Source organism: Arvicanthis niloticus, chromosome 14, assembly GCF_011762505.2.
Source record: "Arvicanthis niloticus isolate mArvNil1 chromosome 14, mArvNil1.pat.X, whole genome shotgun sequence".
Lineage (NCBI taxonomy): Eukaryota > Metazoa > Chordata > Mammalia > Rodentia > Muridae > Arvicanthis > Arvicanthis niloticus.
In genome coordinates, this window is record NC_047671.1 from 48,907,741 (window position 1) to 48,926,933 (window position 19,193).

At 46.7% G+C, this 19,193-nt stretch overlaps 2 long non-coding RNA genes across 8 annotated transcripts in view; one reads left to right on the plus strand and one right to left on the minus strand.

Annotated features, from left to right (window-relative positions):
* Positions 1 to 19,193, minus strand: part of LOC143434334 (uncharacterized) — a 314,842-nt gene that overhangs the window by 209,397 nt on the left and 86,252 nt on the right. The window contains exon 6 of the long non-coding RNA XR_013103765.1: positions 1,736 to 1,873. This is a non-coding gene — a long non-coding RNA (uncharacterized LOC143434334). The remainder of the gene's footprint in view (positions 1 to 1,735; positions 1,874 to 19,193) is intronic.
* On the plus strand, positions 12 to 10,590 carry LOC143434333 (uncharacterized). 7 transcript variants are annotated; one of them, XR_013103758.1, is made up of 6 exons: positions 12 to 143; positions 2,211 to 2,345; positions 4,134 to 4,279; positions 7,264 to 7,310; positions 8,202 to 8,307; positions 8,837 to 10,589. It is a non-coding gene; the product is annotated as an uncharacterized LOC143434333 (long non-coding RNA). The 7 variants fall into 7 exon arrangements; XR_013103761.1 differs by having other exon boundaries at positions 8,202 to 8,292; XR_013103764.1 differs by having other exon boundaries at positions 30 to 143; positions 2,214 to 2,345; positions 8,837 to 10,590.

Sequence of the window (19,193 nt, forward strand, 5' to 3'; positions counted from 1 at the left end):
CAGAAGTTGGTCCAGGAGTGGTGCATTGCAGTAACAGACCTGACTACTGTTTGGGGGAGGACTATGGGAGTGTTTAAAGCTTTGAGCTGGAAAAGCCACTGAGTGTTCAAAACTTAATGGAATTACCTGTGGAAGCTTGGAAGGTAATGGTGAGAGCCATGGAGATGCTGGAAACCTGACATGAAATTTCAGAGAGAAGCACAAGTCTCTTTCAGAGCCATTCATGTGATACCTTGTTTTGGGGTTTTTGTTTTGAGGTGTGTGTGTGTGTGTGTGTGTGTGTGTGTGTGTGTGTGACCCTGTTTTAAGACTCTGTGGTTTCTGCTCAGCTAGAGCTGAAGAATCAGCTATGATTAACAAGAGAGCAGCATCACTGGGGTGAAATCCTCTGGGAAGTGTTTTCTCAGAGTCAGCATGGAGAAGCTGTTATCATGGGGGTTTAGGGCTATGATGTCTTAAGTCAACCGATGAGCCTGGTGAAGTTTAAGAGTCTCCCATATGATATTGGGTTTTGGCCCCATGAAAACTGTAGAACTGAAGATGCTATAAGTCCCTGGGAGAAGCCTGGAGAGGTGCAACCCCAGTTGTAGTGGAGACACCAGGATAGTGGAGATGACAAGGCTATAAGGTGACTGCCAAGGATACTAGGTAAGAAGGAGAGCATACTGGACATGCCCTGTGTGCTGTCAATGGCAGAACCAGAGAAGTGGAACTGCCCAAGCCCTTTGGAGGCCAGAAAATCATGAGCCCCAGACTTGAGACCCAGATTTTCACACAGTTGGATTTTGGTTTGGCTTTGATCTGATTGTAACTGTGCTCTGGGGCTCTTCCCTCTTGGAAGTAGAAAGAGTAAAAAGTAGGTAACTTACTTTGGATTCTACAGGAGCCCACAGTTGACAGACTTTGGATATTTTAAAGAGACGGAGCTTTTAAAGTGTTGTTGAGATTTTTCAAGAGTATGGGACTCTTACAAGTTGAAACATGTTGTGATTTTGAAATTAGCATGAGAGTAAACAAGGGAGGAGAGGTTGTGATTTAATAGTTATGTGTTTGTGTGGCAAGCTCACAAGAGGTCACTTTCCTTGAAGTTAGGGGGCAAAAGCAGTTAGATTAACAGGAGCATCTCATTTTCTGGAAATCTTAGGTAAACTCCACCCCAGCACAGAGATCACCAGATTCCATGAAAGTGAGCTACTGGCCAAACCTGCTCTCTGAAGACAATCAGTCAGGGTCAGGAAACTAAAGGACGCTTACTCCTTAGAGATTTTTCAATCTCCCTTTGATTCAATGAACAAGAATGACTGGCTCAATCCAGGGATGGGGTGCACGCCTGTGATCACAACACTTGGGAGTAGGAAGCAGGGAGACTAGATGTTGGAGGTGATCCTTGGATATACTGTGAATTTGAGGCTAGCATGAATGTGTAAGATGTTATCTAAAATAAGAAGAGTGGGGCTGGGGATGTGGCTCATTTGTCAGAGTGCTTACCTAGCACTGAGGAAACTAGGTTCTCCTAGTACCATACGCGCTGGGCATAAAGACACATATGTACACCCCAAGTACTCCAGAAGCAAAACGAAGATCAAGAGTTCAAGGACAGCTTCAACTACACACTGAGCTTAAGGGTACCCTGGACTATAGGAGGCCCTGCCTCCAAATTAATCAACTTGTTAATTAAATATTAATTTTATTATTAATAATTAATTAAAATAAATAAGAAGAAAAAAAGACAGACCTAGAGCTCCAGTGAATCTGATGAGTTCCAACAGCGGCAAGTGACCCGAAGCAACGAAGCAGACAGCAGGATCCGTGGTGACCAGTGGGATGGACATTCTGGACATCATGGTGACATAGGTCTATCTGAGAAAGGATCCTATGAATACAAATCAGAGAAACAGTCAGCGTATGAGACCTGGGGACAGAGTTTCTAGAGCAAAGAAAAGGATATTGTGCAGAGACCTAGGGAGGAATGGGCAGGAGGAACTTGATCAGAAAGTGCATGCATGCGACTGGAACAGGAGAAAGGTGGGTATCGGCAGATGGGGACAGAGAAGTCAGCAGGCAAGGCAGGTCTGGTGTCAATCTAGATGCAAAGGAAAGCCATGGACCTGGTTTTCAGCAAGGGTACCACAGCCATTGGTTCAAGTCAGGAGGCCGAGTTTCAGTCTGCCACTGTTTAGACACCAAGATAATGCCAATCCCTTTTGCAGCAGGGAGGAGCTCTAAGCAGAGAATCAGACGGTCTGAAGACATCGAGTGGAAACATCAAAAGGAAGCAACCGCAATGTCCAAACTGTCTACTTAGTCCTATCCCTGTGTAAGCCCGGGGAGGCTCACTCATCTTGGTAAGAGACATGTGTAATCTGACATATTAAACAGTAAGGGGGGAGACACATACACACATACAAAACCCCATTTCTTGGAGTCCATTACCTTGTTCGAGGCCCCACAGCAAGCAGAAAAAGTTTCTTTTCAAAAAAGAAAGAAAGAAGTAGGTCAGGGCTCTTCTGTCTGGTAGCTGGGGGTGCACTGGGCAGCCTCCAAAAGCAACTGCCCCACTTGGAGGTCTCTATTGAGCAATTCCAGTGATGTTAGCACTGAGGGCCCCAGGAGAAGCACACTTTCTGAACCTGCCCTCAGTCATTGGTTTTCCTGGTAACTTTTTCAGACCATTCCTTCCTGTCCTGTGCTGTATTTATTTATCCCACATGTTTACTTTCTATACAGTCTTTTTCCAAGCAGAGCTTTGTGTTTCCAGGTCACCGTGTCCCATCAGGGCATACTCCACAGATATGGGATGCACTCAAAGATAAAAAAAAAAAAAAAAAAAAAGCCATCACTGCCGTGGCTGAACACAGGTTTCCACCCACGACAGGGTTCCTCACTCAGCCTCCAGCCATGAAAACTCCATCTGTTGAAGGCAATCTTCCTCCTGAGAAGGTCATGCCATGGGCAGGGCAGGTCCTCCCAACCTTTATCACCAAGATGTCTCTTGCTGACAAATACAACAGGACAAAGAGGTCAATATGATGTCCATAGACCCCGAGAAACTTGGTTCAGTTTCTTGTTTTTCTTCTGAGGGCACCAGCAATTTCCTTTCCACTTAATTCATTCTTGGGTCTCTCAGAACAGTCTGCTGCTGCCATGGTAACGGGGATCAGCACTGCTGCTCTGAGGTTAGTGCTCGCCATGGCCCACTGCCCACAGGGTTCTGGGCCTCAGCCCCAGTAGCTCTGCCTGATCCAGGCCAGCAGCCTGGACACCACCAAAAACACAAGGACTGACTGAAGTTTCAGGCAAGATTGATGTTCCTCATTCCTCTACCAGATCCCAACAAATTAGAAAAGCAAAAAGCTCCCTAGAAAACCAAACCACAAAACCTTTGAACTTGGCTTTTCTAAAACTAAAATTGATCTTTTCTGCTTCTGAAACCACAAGCAAGAAACTTGGTCTCGGCACTGGGCTGATCACTGTCGTCTCTTCCATTCTTCAAGGTCATGTTGGGGCATCCCAGTAATCCAAGGCTGGTACCCATAGGACTGGCTACAGTGATGTTGCTCAAGACACTGTTAGTAAGATGCTGGAGCATATTCATGGTCAAAGGGAAAGACTGTTCTGTGCTCTCTATCTCTTATTTGTTTTTTAGTATGAATTATTTGTTATATTGCACTTAGGCACATAGTAGGCCTTCCACACTGGTTTGTTAAATTAACCAAATAACTAAATTTCCTGAGCTCTTAGACCAAAGCATCTGGCACACAGTAGGCCTTCCACACTGATTTACTAAGTTAACCAATAACTGAATCTCTCACTGAGCTCTCACTGGGTGTGTGCCAGGCACCGTTCAATTTTACACATGTATCTCAAATTTTATAATGGGATTTCTGTAACACACAGGAAAACACTTAATTCGCTTTTACTACCTGCAAGGCCTTATCGCTAACTTTCGACTCAATGAGTCTCACCACAGCCCTACAGCAGGACCTGAAAAGATCCAGGCACAGCTTGACTCCCGGGAACCTATGAATGACAGCTTATTCAGAAAAGGGGTCTTTGCAGATATAATTAAGTTAAGGGTCTCGAGCTGACATTATCACAATCATATCTTAAATCCAATGACAAGTATTTTATAGGAGAGAAGAAGGCTGCGTGAACATCAAGATGGAGAACAGAGAGGAGCTTCCACGAACTGATGGCCACCTAGAGCCACATGAAGCAAGAGAATTTTCCCTGGATCCTCCAGAGAAGATCTGACTCTGCAGTGCCCTGAGTTTAAAGAGTAAGTCTACTGTGCAAACTGTAGCTGTGTGGCAGCCTAGGAGACTGATAGAAATCCCGTGTCCTTCTCCCAAGATACCAGATACGAAAGGCGAAGTGACTGGCACACGTGCGTAGTAGGTAGCAGATGGGAATGTGAACCCAGCACAAAGTCCTTGCTCTTAACAACTACAGGCATTCCTGGAATATATTTATTTCTGAACACCTTAAATGCTGGGAGTGTAGCCATAAACAAGAGTTTAGGCTTCACATGAAGCTTACAAGAGAGCTGATGTCCCAAGTGGGTGGAGTACTTGTCCAAGATTTCACAGTTAACGGAGCTAGAATTTGAAGTCAAATACCTGCTTCCACAGAACTCACTAAAGCCAAGTATGAACCAGGACCCTTGTGAATCATAACAACAACAACAACAACAAATGAGACAGCACAGTAGACACCAGTTATGGTCCTGTGCCAGTCAGTGGGACCCATCTTGTAATGGTATAAGAATAGTACATGTGAGGGCACCGATTGGCTACAAAGCAGAGGCGGAGCCCCGCTCCCATGCTGCCTGAAGAGCCCAACATCTGGGAATAGCACCAATGAATGGGTGGACACTGATACTGCCCTTCCAGATGCAGAGCAGGCTCAGACATTTGACCTAACCCTGCCAGCAGCAAGGGCAGGTCTGCTCCTAAGTTTGTCCAAGAATAATCTGTATTCCACCTGGAAAACAAAATGACTTATTAAGTGAAAACGGACGTCACTTTCCAGCTCCGAGGGCTACAATTTTGAGTGGTATATCTGTATTTTCAATGAAGCAGAGATGTTGGGTCCTGGGACTTCCGACACCTAAAGACAAACACATTTGAGAGGAGGAAGGTGCCAGAATGAACCAGAAATGTGTGTTTTTAATTTAGTTTGCTTCCGTAGAGAGAAAGGGGGAAAAAAAATAGTTACACGAAAAAAGAAAAAGAAAAGGGTAGCTTAGCCTTAACAAATGTATAATTTCCTTTTCTGAATTGAATTTTAACTAGGTCAGTTGCAAAAGCAATGGACACGGGTAAAAGAGGGGGGTGGGCAAAAAAGGAGGCAGACAGAAAGGAGAAAGAAAAACAAGTAGTGGTGAGGGACTATAGCTCGAGATGGAGGGGAAGTAGCAGAGAGAAGCTAAAGTCTCCACAGCAGGCAGAGGAATCACTGAAAGGCACATAGTGTTTTTCTGTATGTGTTTTCCAATGACCCTCCACCTGGGTTCTGGCACCCCGCCCTGTGGCCTCTGCTCAGGGGACTGGCTCTGTCAGTCTGCTGAAGGGGCAGGAGGCTATCAGTTTACAGGAGAGGAAGCAGAGGAAGGGGAAAGAAAGCAGACAAATTACTAAATGAGGAAGCCAATTACCCAGAGCGCTATACTTCAAACTGTCAGCAGGCCACCTTTGGACAGAACAGATCAGAGACTTCAAGACTCTGTTGCCATCTGGACTGTCCAGTGAGACGACCTAGCAGATACTCCCTGGCACATTCGCGTCAGCTTGCTACCTAGCAGTCTGAGGAGCATCTTTCCACACAGGAGTCTAACACCATAGCACCACCAGGTTCCAACAGCAGAGGGGCCCTTCCAAAAGAACTGCCCAAGAGCTACTTGGACTTCCGATTTGAACAACTACAGACTAATCTGCAGCTATGTCTGACTTCTCTAACAGCATGAAATGTCAAAGGCCAAGAACAACAGACATTTGGGCCAGCCAGGAAGCTTAGGAGGATGCAGACTCCATAAAGGACATTCTCTGACTGCCAAGGACTAGTACATGGAAGTAATCACACTCAGAATCGTTTTTAAAATTATTTCTTTTATTTTATATATTACATTTCATTTTTACTTTATTATTACTACTTTGATCCATTAATTGACTATGCCTGAGCATACCTATATACAGGAAACAGATAAAGTCAGAAGAGGGCGTCTGATCCCTGCAACTGGAATTACAGGTGGTTGTGAGCCACCATGTAGATGCTGAGACTAAACCTGGGTCTTCTGCAAAAGCAGTAAGTGCTCCTAACCACTGAACCATCTTTCCACCTGAAGCACTTCATATCTTACAGAGAGTTCTTTGCTTCCAGTAGGACTCTGACAGTCACTGATGCAGAAGAAAAGTCAATGCTACCTAGTCTAGTCACACCAGCCAACAGGATACAGCCGTACAACAGCAGTTTGGCATGGCAGGATGGGATATGGGAAGCCAAAGGTGGCCAAGGTCAGGCGAAGATTCCTGCTAGCCAGTGGTAGGTCCCACTTTGACAGGAGCATTAGTTAAAGTGAAGACTCAGGAAGAAGGCCCCAGACCAAATGGGCTTATGTAATACCCTGTTTTGAATAAGCAGCCAAACTAACACCAGCAATAGAGACCCCAAGAAGTTTACACTTAGGACATGCCATATTTTCCTCTTCTGTGGGAGAAGTTACTCACCTCACATGGCAAAGAACCTTGAGAAAAGGAAACTGTCAGACTTGCAGTGATAACATTGCCCAAGGATAAAAGATGGAGGACTGTCTGTAGGTAACACAAGTTTCCCTGAAAATGGGAAGAGTTTGTTCCATCTGCTCCAGGTCATCATTCTGTCCAGTTCTAAACACTCCAGCCATTTTAGAAGACTTATAGAGAGACACACATCCCCTTCTTACTACGAAAAGTAACTGCTAAGTCAAGGTCACAAGTAACCTCATTTACCAGGGTGGCACCTGGGTCATCTGTATCAGTCACCAGGGGGAGGGGGGTGTGCTGAAGGTGCTGACTGCCCAACAGAGGTTTTCTAAATGCAGTTTTGGTGGGAACTCTCCTACCCTTCAAAGTCCGACAACCACTCTTCTGTATGTGTCATCTATAGAATCTTCCCCCTTTGCCTTTCCAGCTCTACCTGCCATAATCTACAGAGGTGGCACCGTGTTCAATAGCAAATATGTGGCTGTCACTGTATCTTGGTTTACAGGTGTTTCGTTTCTTTCAGGTGCACTCTTGGGTTCTCACTGGGTTGCCAGTCTGGCCTGACCTCAAGTGAGTCTCCTGCCTCATCCCCGCAAGTAACTGGGACTAGAGGCATGTGTCATTGTACCTCACTTCATTTAAAGAGAATTCTTTACTTCATGGTCCTAAAAGTATTCACACTTGATGAGGTATAGAGAGGTGGCTCAATGGGTTACAGCCCTTGCTGCAGAGGCATGAGGGACTGAATTCAAATCCCCAGCATTTACATACTAATTTACATACTAATATAGACATGGTTGTTACCCCAGCACTACGGGATTGGGGGATGTGGGGGACAAGATCAGATCAGACCTATCCAGCTCGGAGTTCAGTGAGAGACAAGGGAATAAGGCAGAAAGTGATCGATGAACACATCTGACGTCCTCTGGCCTCTGCATGAACATGTGTGGATGTGCACACTCAGCCACAATGTGCCTGTGCACTACAAACACGTACACACAGGCACAGACATGTACACTCACACAACAAAGTTCACACATGAGCTGAGAGAAATGGCTTAGTATACAAAATTCTCCCCATGAAAGCCTAACCCTAAGATCAGATCCCCAGCACATTAGTCAACACAAGCACTCCTGGGACTTCTTGTGATGAAACGTGGACCAGCAATTGCAAGCAAGACTCAGTCTCTCTGCTAGGCAATCTAGGGGAGGAAGTGTGTGAACATGATACATTTATTATTTTCACCCATCATTCTTTGCTTCATATGTTACCCTTACTGAGTGTGGTGGTCAGGATGGGAATGCCCATAAACTCTTGGAAGGATTAGAGGATTAGAGAAGTGTCATTGGGGCAGGTTTTGAAGTTTCAAAAACTCATGCCATGCCTAATATCTCTCTCTCTCTCTCTCTCTCTCTCTCTCTCTCTCTCTCTCTCTCTCTCTGCCTCCTACTCATGGATAAGATGTGAGCTCTCAGCTACTGCTTCAGCGCCATGCCTGCCTACCTGCTATGCCTCCCACCATGATGGCCACAGACTCTAACCCTCTGGAACTGTAAGCAAGCCGTCAGTAAGTCCTTTCTACTGTTAGCTGCCTTGGTCATGGTGTCTCTGCACAGCAACAGAACAGTAACTATGACAGAGTTATATGATCCATGACCAACTTCACTCCATGTGAGTAACTAGTCAACTTGAATCTGTGTCCAGGGTGTAAGTACCTGACTGCTGTGAGTTTACTACTGGCTAGACAGACCTGCCATGCAGGCTAGTGGCTTCTCATACCTGGGCAGGGGTTCCTCTTGAGCCTGCCACAATTCATTCAAAAGGACCAGGATGACTGGGGCACGGCTGTGACACAGCTTGTTCAATGTCTTTTTACATTATACCAACACAACCCATTAGGAGCACACACTGTAGTTCTTGACTTACCAACCCTAGTATCTCACTGCAGGCAAGGCAGACTCAAAGATCCGCTGTGCTTTGCGTAGAACTCATGGACTGAGGGGCAGCTTCCTTCTCTCATTCCATATCCAGTTGACTTCTGCTTTCCCATGGCACCCCAGGAAGCCTCTAATCACCTCCTTCCTCTTCTCCTTCAGCTCTTCATGACTTCTAGACTGCCTCACTGCTCTTTCCTAATAACCCGTGTTCCATCACACAGCAGTGCCTGGACCTCTATCATTCTCCTCCCCACAGCTAGTCAAGGATCAAAAGCTTTCCAGTAAGAATGACGCCAACTCCCTTGTTCAAGCTTTGCACATATTTTAGCTCCACAGCTGAATGTGGGGAATAACTGGAATCAAACCACATCAATCCTCGAACATCTTTCTCTTGAGGAATTCTAGTTTCTTTCTAGACAACAGCAAGGCAAACACAAAGGCACCACTATAATGCAGTTCCTGCTCTGTGGACCCAACTTAACCAAGAATGGAACGGCCAGGAGGAAATCCTGTCTGATAGCTATTAACAGATTCAACTGTGTGTTGAGAAACAACTGACTTCCTAGAAGGTAGAAGTCTGCGTGTAGCATCCGTCGTGTTATATGGCAAGCCAGCTGTGGGAAAGCATCCATTGGCCCAACAGACAGATGTTGTTATATTTTTCATTTGAGTATGGGGTAAAGCTACTCGTTATACTGGCTTCCCATCTACCTACTGGTTGTCACCTGTGCTCTACATTCATCTTCAACATGTGCCTGTCCTAATACCTCCAGACCCTCTCTATAGATTGGGATTTCCAATCATGAAAAATAAGTGTCACAAGGTGTGGTCTGTGGTGCACATCTATCCAGCACTTGGAGACTGAGATACAAGAAATTGACATGAGTTTGAGAACAGCTTGGACTATAGAATGATACCATGTCTCAGAAAAAGAGAGCGTCCCTCTCTGGCTTGGGAAATGACTCAGGTCATGCAAGCATAAGGGACAGAGTTTGGATTCCGAGCATCCACAAATCTGAACAAGGCAGCACATGCCTTAATCCCAGACTCTAAAGGGTAAGGCAGGATGCTGAAGACTGCAAACTCAGCCTGGACTTATGTACAGGCTCTCCTTATGTTTTCATTTTGAGATTAAAAACCCTCGCCAAATTGCTCAGGCTGGCTTTGAACTCACAATCCTTCTGCCTCAGTCTCACAATACCTGGAATTACAGGCCTGAGCCACACAGTCCTCTTTCATTTCTACTTTGACTCTGTCTTTTAAGTAAAGGGAAAAGAAAGACAGTGAGATTGGGTGGGTCTGCAGGTTACGGATGTGCATGGTGGAAGGAGAAAAACCAACTCCTCAAAGTTGTTCTCTGACCTCCACACATGAGCTGCACAGTGTGTGCCCATTACATGCTGAAATAAATAATAAAAATAACTAAATAAATGTGTTTTTTAAGGAAAGGAAACAGAAATAAAAGGGGGAGGAGAGACAAACAAACAATAAAAGCCACCAAAAATGTCACAACCACTACAACAGCCATCATAGTTTTCTGGGTTTGCAAATACTTAGATGGAGGAAGAATGAAAAAGGAAAGAGAGGAAATCATTCAGCCTGGCTGTGGCTCACTGTGGACCACAGCAAGTTGGTGTGAAACCTCCTGACAGATAATGTGGTCTCTGGGAGTCATTAGTACTAGGGCCAGGGTGAGCTGGGCTGGAGAACCACCTTTGCAGGGAAACATTTTCAACCTCTCTGTCCTCTTGATTTATAGAACACTATTTCTTAGAATAGCTCCAGCAGCTGATACCAACAGGAAGAAAACCCTCCAGAGACTGAGAGCCTTGTCATCCACTCAGGCAGCATCAGAGACTTCACAGGTTTTAAGTCCTGTGACTATTTTTAACCACCTCCGCTGGTCATCTCTGTCACTTGTTTTGTCATGGACAGCAGGCTTTCTCACTTCAGTGAAAGAATAATGGATGCATAGATTCTTCTGTCTGTTCTATTGAAATGGAAGACCCAGGGACTTCCCATACAAATACAATACAGGAGTGGGATGGGGATTCTGCCTGTAATAGATGAAGCCAGGTTTAAAGTCAACATCTTTAACTCTGGAGTCTGAACACTTAATCAGCAGAGGGAGAGGCCTGAGCCCTGTTTACCAAAGATCAAAGAAAAGTGCAGGCAGATGTAAAAATCTGACCTCCACAGAAAGCAAAGGCAAACCAAACCTAATGGTCTGGAGATGTACATAAATGTCAAGTAAATATGGCATTAGGTGCTGTGCTGTAGGTGTGGTCTAAGTGTGTGTGGTGGGTGCCTATGCTTTGCAAGCTTGGTCCCCACCATAGAACTCTTGGTGTTAGAACTTTAAGAGGCAGTCTGAGCTGGGGCTGTAGAAGGCTTGCCTATCATGAACGAGGCCCTGAGTTCCATTCCCAGCACCGTGTACACCAGGTGTGGTGATGGACGTCTGTAATTCTAGCACTAAAAGAGGTAGAGGCAAGAGGACCATGAGTTCAAGGACATCTTTGGCTACACAGTGAAGTTGAGAGAAGTCTGGGCTATATGACACCATACTTCAAAAAACTAAAATAAATAATAAATAATAAAGATGCGGGGGACCATTTTCATTCAGAAGGGACAGACAGTTCACCTTGTCATTTCACAGTAAGCTACTTTAGAGGAAAACACTGTTATAAAGTCACAGACAGAGCAGATGGCAGTCCTTTGTTCATCCTAGCTCGTTGCCTGGCTTGATGGCCAAAGCTGACTTATGCCTAGGACTCATAAAAATGAAATGAAATGAGATGAAATCAAATCAAATCCAGGCAGCACTGTGCAGGAGAAGGAAGACTGACAGACTGTAGACCGCCAGGCCACCTACAGACCTGCCCTCCAGCGCATGGCACAGGTGGGCCACAGATATCCCCTTGCTGGCACACCATGCAGCATGGTCAGGGCAGCTGCTGGGGACCACATGGATGTCCAGGGGCTGTGCATAGCCAGCCCTGCCCCTCACTGGATTCAGTGCTCAAGAGAGCTGATGCCGTCTCTCACCAGGGGCAGCACTCCAGAGAGCTGGCCCTGTGCCTTGTCCAGGCAGCACACTGAGAGCTGATCCTGGTGTGGCAGCGGTAAGGGTGTCGGGGTATAGGTGAGCCAGCCCCAAGGGTGTAAGTACATAAGGACACACACACGCACACGCGCGCACAATCACACACACACACATACACACACACACACACACACACACACTGTGGTTGCCGGGGTGATGCCCTCCCCCTCCCTTGCTACCTGCAGGAGAGCCCTAGGGTCTTGAGCGTGGGAGAGCTAGCCCTGTCCCAATCCTGGCTGTAGCACTCAGGAGAGAGGACCCTGAACCTCACCTGGGTAATACAGTGGAGCTAGCCCTGAGGTTGAAGGCTAGGGTGAGCCAGCCCGGAGGGTGTGAGAGCAGGAGAGCTGGCCCAGCCCCTCAGAGGGTACAGCACCTGGGAGAGTGGGCCCAGAACCTTGACTGGGCAGCATAGTGGAGTTCACTCTTGAGGCTTAGGTACAGGTGAGCCAGCCCCAAGGGCATGAAAGCAAGAGAGCTGAGCCTGCTGCCTGCACCCTGCATTGGGTGAGCTACCAGAGCAGTGCTAAAGCGCTCACCCTGGTGGTGCAGAGAAAGGAGAGCTGGCAGGCTGACCAGCTCAGCTACTATCTAGGCCCAGACCTGGGGCTCTGAGTTGGTCTACTCTGAAATCTGTATAATCTGTGAACAATTGGGATTCTTGAAAGGGCCAGTCCTGCTGTTCTAAAGCTGCAGGATCTCCATGACAAAGGGAACAACAGGATAATCCAGAGGAGTCCCAGTGAAGATCCGATATTGATGATGTCACAGAAGCAGAGACCTTGAACCAATCCAAGAGCTCATTGCAACGAAGATGTGTAGACAGAGAGATGCACTGTGGGACACACTGTGACACACTACAGCTTACGCAATGAGATATTTTCTATGCTTTGGGTTCTTTTGTTTTGTTTTGTTTTGGTTTGGTTTGGTTTGGTTTGGTTTGGTTTGGTTTGGTTTGGTTTGGTTTGGTTTTTTTGCTGTTGTTTGGTTGTGCTTTATTTTGAGGGGAGTTCGCAAGGATAACGCTTGGGTATGAGGGGACAGGGAGATGAGGGGGACTGGGCTACAAGGTGTCAAACTCACAAGGAATCAATAAAAAGTTTTTTTTTAAGTTAGTTAGTCAACCACAGGTGTTTTGTTATAGCAACAGAAGCAAAGGTCCTGAAAGATTCCCCTGAAACTTAAAGGATTGTTACTGTAAACTTAGCTGCCTAAGAGCAGTCCATCAAAGACTACCAAAGATGGAAGAACTGGTTAGCATGTCCTTTGATGCCATGTTTGAGAATCTGTAAACAAAGTGGTGGTGCACACCTTTAATCCCCACCACTCAGGAGGCAGAAGCTGGGGAAGGAGGGAGGGAGGGAGGGAGGGAGGGAGAAAGGGAGAGAGGAAGGGAGGGAGGGAGGGAGGGAGGGAGGGAGGGAGAGAGAGAACAAGGGAGGGAGAAGGGAAGGAGAGGAGGAAGGAAGGGAGGGAGAGAGGGAGAGAGGGAGGGAGGGAGGGAGGAAGAGAACAAGGGAGGGAGAAGGGAAGGAGAGAAGGAAGAAGGGAGGAAGGGAAGGAGGGAGGAAGAGAACAAGGGAGGGAGAAGGGAAGGAGAAGAGGAAGGGAGGGAGAGGGAGGGAGGGAGGGAGGGAGAAAGGGAGAGAGGAAGGGAGGGAGGGAGGGAGGGAGAAAGGGAGAGAGGAAGGGAGGGAGGGAGGGAGGGAGAGAGAGAGAGAACAAGGGAGGGAGAAGGGAAGGAGAGGAGGAAGGAAGGGAGGGAGAGAGGGAGGGAGGGAGGGAGGGAGGAAGAGAACAAGGGAGGGAGAAGGGAAAGAGAGAAGGAAGAAGGGAGGAAGGGAAGGAGGGAGGAAGAGAACAAGGGAGGGAGAAGGGAAGGAGAGAAGGAAGAAGGGAGGGAGGGAAGGAGGGAGGAAGAGAACAAGGGAGGGAGAAGGGAAGGAGAGAAGGAAGAAGGGAGGGAGGGAAGGAGGGAGGGAGGGAGAGAGGGAGGGAGAGAGGGAGGGAGAGAGGGAGGGAGAGAGGGAGGGAGGGAGGAAGAGAACAAGGGAGGGAGAAGGGAAGGAGAGAAGGAGGAAGGAAGGAAGGGAGGGAGTGAGAGAGGGAGGGAAGAAGGGAGAGAGGAAGGGAGGGAGAGAGAGAACAAGGGAGGGAGAAGGGAAGGAGAGAAGGAAAAAGGAAGGGAGGGAAGGAGAGAGGGAGGGAGAGAGGGAGGGAGAGAGGGAGAGGGAGAGAGGGAGAGAGGGAGAGAGGGAGGCTCTATAAATGGTGTGGCTAGAAATGATCCCTAGGAGAATCATCACCAACAATAGAATAATTGAATCTCTTTCTCCTTGTCTTTTCTAAGACTCTGTCATTGCCAATGGCCGCTTAGGCTTCAGCACCAAGTCACTGCATCAGGGCAGCAGGCCCACCACATATCCATTTCATACATCCACAAGGATAACATGTATTCTGGAACGCTGTGAAGAAGGTGAGGATGGTGGAGATGGAATTAGCAACTGGGGCAGCACATGATCTACTGCTCTATCACTCGGCAGCATAGAGGCTAAGGCAGTTTGGAGGATAATATGAGAAACAGCACACTCTGGCTTGACCAGAGATCAGCAGAGTCTTTCAAGGTCTGAAAACAGAACCACTCACAAGTCTTTATTCAATAGTGTGAGAGTGGGTTGGATCGCACTGATGACAGCTCCCGCTGGAATGGAAGAACAAACCCTCAACATGCAAAGGAGTCGAATGCCTTCAGAAACATTCTCCACAGTGCACAGAGTGAGGACAGACAAGTAGATTCGGGTTTTCAGGATGAGATAGTATCTTACTCTGTTTGTGTCGCTGCAACAAAACACCACAGAGAAGCTCATTTATAAACGACAGACATTTGTTTCTCATAGTTCCGGGGAGCAGGGCATCCATGATAAAGGTGACAGCAGGCTGGGTGTCTGGCAAGTTTCCAAGGTTTGGCATCTCTGTTTCCAAGGTGATAGTGATGCCCTGTTACTAAAAGGAAGGGCAGGCTACATCCTCATTGGGCAGAAGGGTGGAAGGGGTAAACACATTCAGGTAAGCCTTCTCTTCTCCTAAAGGCCCTCAAATACTGCTGCCCTGAGGAGGTAATTTCAACATGTGAATTCAAGGGAACATGGTTCAGGCCACAGGACACACACACATGCATGCACATACTTACACACACACACACACACACGCATGCACACACTGCCCCTGCCATATACAGATACACATAAGCACATGCCACCTTCCTCAACATCACATATATCAGTCAGAGTTCACCCTCAGGGCTAGATGGAAGCCAGCCAGAACGGAAGCAGGAACAAGAATATGGCCTGCTAATGTGGACAGCCTTTTTGTGGCCTGCTCCCAGTGAACGATGCTGCCAACCTGTCAAGTGTATGGTAAAAGACACATGCTGTCCAAGCTCTGTGCCATCAGCAAACGCTACCATGGGTAAGTCATTTTCCTCCAAAGATCTGAGCCTTGAAGGAGCTATTCTTTTTCTTCTAAGGTACGTATTTTGCTCCATCCTTGTACAATTGCCAAAGTATAAAGCTATTGTGCTAAGGAGGCCCAAACATCTCAGGATGCCAGCCTGGCTCCCGATGGGTAACTAATGGAATTAAATTCACATGCTTCCCCAGGAGGCACATACAGGGGTATTCTTCACAGCACTGGGAACAGTCTAAATGCCAACCATACAGAGATGGTCCAGCAAACAGTGGACCAGGAAATCTACACATACTGTGCAGCAGTTAGAGAGAAGAAGGTATGCTTGGACAGAACAACAGAGAGGTCTCCAGGTCACTTTTCTGAGTGACATAAACAACTGGCGGAATAAAACCATGCCATTTAAATATCAACATTTCTTACCAATAATCAAAATGATGCTTCATGTGTCTAAACGCTCTTGTACATCAAAGCTTGTCAGGTGACACACCAGACAACAAAGCTGAGATCTGAGCAGGAAGAAGTGTCATGGAATTCAGGGTAGTCATGGAATACTTCGGTCTTGCTCGAAGTGTTCTGCTATTGCTTATAAGAGAAATGTGTGGAGCTGGGGAGAATGCTCAGTGGTTAAAAGTACTGGGGACCAAAGTTCTAATCCCTAATACCCATGATACAAACAAACAAACAAACAAACAAACGAAAAGGCTGGGCATGTCAGCACATGCCTGTAAACCCAGCATTCAGGGGTGGAAACAGGCAAATCCTGGGCCCTTGCTGGCCAGCCAGCCTAGCTGGATCAGCGAGATTCCCATTCCCTGGGAGATCCTGTTTTAAGGCAATACTGGAGACAGTGATGGAGAAAGAGACCTGCTGTCTCTGCTACCTTCCTTTGGCCTCTGTGAGCACATGTATGGGCATCTGTACCCACACACTCACATGTATGCAAAACACACAAAGTATGCAAATACAGCTTATAAAATTAGAATAATTTTAAAGTGTTAAGACATTTAAAGAAATAGGGCTGCTGCTTTGTCCACAAAATGGGTTGCACCACTCCAGCATACACAAAAGTAACATACAAAAACAAAAAACAAACAGTAAACCCTCACTAGCCTCAGGAGATCTCAACTTCTCTGCTAACAAAAGTTTTCTGTTTATCTCATTTCATCTCATTCATTCATTCATTCAACAAATATTTCCCAAGGGTCTACTATGTACCAGCCCTTCTCTACAGACTCTGGACTGAACTACCTGGTAGTTTCTTTGTTCTCAGAGCCTCCCCACAGCCCATCTCTTAACCCCAGATTCTCTTCCACCAGGGTCCTTTAAACTCATGGACTCAGGTTTCCATGCCTGTGGAGCCACAGCCCTCTCAGGTGTCATTCTTCCAAGGATGCTCTTTTTTAACCACCACAGCTTCGAGCCTCTGTAGCACTTCCCAGCGGTGCTCTTATGGTACCCATGGTCTGATGAAAGCATCTCAAGGCCTGAAGGCCTAGAAATGGGGAGGAATGTTCCCACTACCACCACCACCAGGGTCCCACTGTAGAAACATACACAGTAAAATAAGTTGTCATGTGAAAAACACCCCCATGTCTGTCAGGCACAGAAACAGGATTAGGTGTTGAGGTCAGAGCTGTCAACTGCCCCCAACCCACCCCCACCCTCAAGTCTGCTCTGGCTACAGGTAGGGAGGTTGTAATAGTCTGGGTCTTATCTCTGCTTTACATTGCTCTCCTGGCCCAGGCTCCAATGCACACTTATTTTTCTTTTCATAAAGGTCTACAGACCTTGTACTGAGTTCATTTTCTTTTTTTTTTTTTTTCTTTCTATTTTTCTTTCTAAACAATGCCTCTTGTAACCTAAGCTGGCCCTTGAACTGAGGATAATCTTGAACTTCTGATCTTCCCAAGTGCTAGGATTCCAGGCATGAGCCACTGGGGAAGTTGTATGCTTATGTGGTACTGGGGATTAAACCCAGGGCTTCCTGAAGGCTAGATAAGTATGATACCAACTAATATACACCCCCAGCTCCTGGGAAGCTCAGCTTCCGTTAACTTCTTTCTACAGTTGTCTCCCAATTAAAAAATATTGAGCAAAAGCAAAACCCCAAGCTGCCCAGGGGTGGTTTGGCAAGCTGCTATTTCCTCCCAGGGAGAGGAAGAATATCAGGGGAAAGGGTTAACTATTAACACACTTCCCTGGAAGGTCCTTTCCAGCTTGTTAATGGAGCCCAAGCCAAACCTTGGCAAGGATCAAACATTAGCTCATGACAGGTGTAGGCTTCACGCTGGCTACCGCTGCATTGCAAGCAAAAAAAGTCCGGGGCGTGGGGACCACTCCATGACACAGCAGGCTGGAATGGATTGCTTTGCTGAGAGCTCTTCCGGCTGAAATAATTCTCTGTAACAACTTCCTTGACGTGCTGTCAGATGGCCTGTTTCCAAGGTGATGGCCGATGCCTGGGGACATAATAGACATCATCTGTGGTCTTCCGGAGACACGGTCCCCAGATCGAGCCTGCTGCATTCTTCTGGCACTCATCAAGCCGTCTCTATGGAACCGGGGCCCTGTGAGTGGCTTCCCAGCAAGCTCTAGCTGTATTCTCACCAGAATACTGCACACTTTGCCTGCAGTATTGGATCGCAAGCTCAAATGTCTTTGAGAGCCAGCCAGACAAAATAAATGACTGAAGGACTCTAAGCGACAACTGGAGCACACCTGCTTGTCCAGGGAGAGGCCACTCGTGGCTGTGATTCACGGTTTCAGCTTCAGGATGTTCTAGAACAGAGTTGCTTTGCAGATCTCTTCTGGCTGAAATAATTCCACAAACAATGTCCTGAGGGGCTGTCAGGATGGTTTGTGTGCTGGGTCCAATCCTATTCCCCAGGAACCTTGGAATACGACCTTATTGGGGGAAAGAGTCATTACAGATGTAATGAGTTTAATCAAGATGAGGTCATCCTAGTCTGGGGTGGGCTCTAATCCAGTGACTAGGGGACAGGCAGGAGGTAGGGGACAACACACAGAGAGAAAGCAGCTACATGAAGACAGGGGGTAACTGGAGTTTTATTACCTACAAGCCAAGGAATGCCAAGGACTGTCGGCAACTGTCGGAAGCTACGAGGAAAAAAAATCTTTCATGAATGAGAACAAAAGAAAGCATGGTTAGAAGCTTTGTATGGCAAGATCTTTCATTGGTATAGTCAAAAGCACCCCAAATCTACTACACTGGATTCCTTCAAATCACTATAGCCAGACGGTTATTTTGAAAATTCAAATGTGGTAATAATGACACTCATTGCCCTACTACTTTTTAAATAAAGACATTATCAACACAGCACACCGGGCCCTCCAGACTCTGGCTCCTGGTTCTAGGCCTTACTCTTACTCGATTCCTCTGCAACTTCCTGTGTTCTCTTCACCCTCAGGACCTTTGTATATACTGGTCTCTAGTCATCAAATATTTGCATTCTTCTCAACAACAAATATGCTTGTGCACATCTGCACATGGGAAAACACACACACTTCCTTAAAAACACTTATCCTGATTCCTCCTGCAAAGTTAGCCAATTCCCTTTTAGATTCTTCCATGGTACCATTTCCCATTGAAACTGAGCACCCCCTGCCAAAAATGTATGACCATTTGATTCATCCCCATTGGACTGTAGTTGACTTCCCCTTAGGCTCTGCACAATGCCTACTGTGTATCAGGTCCTACCGAGGCAGTGTGATATTGTCTTCCTTGCAAGTGTGCCATGTTCTCAGCACCCTTCACTCTAAGGCATTGGTTAGTACTTTTCTCATGATGCCATTTCACTTCTTGTGACATTCTTTGATGCTCACATCTGTTACAAGGGAGGCAAGAACCGTAGAACTCACCTCTGCATCGTCCAACTGCTGTTTTGGGGACCTTTCCATACTTGATAAGCATCTAGTGAGAGC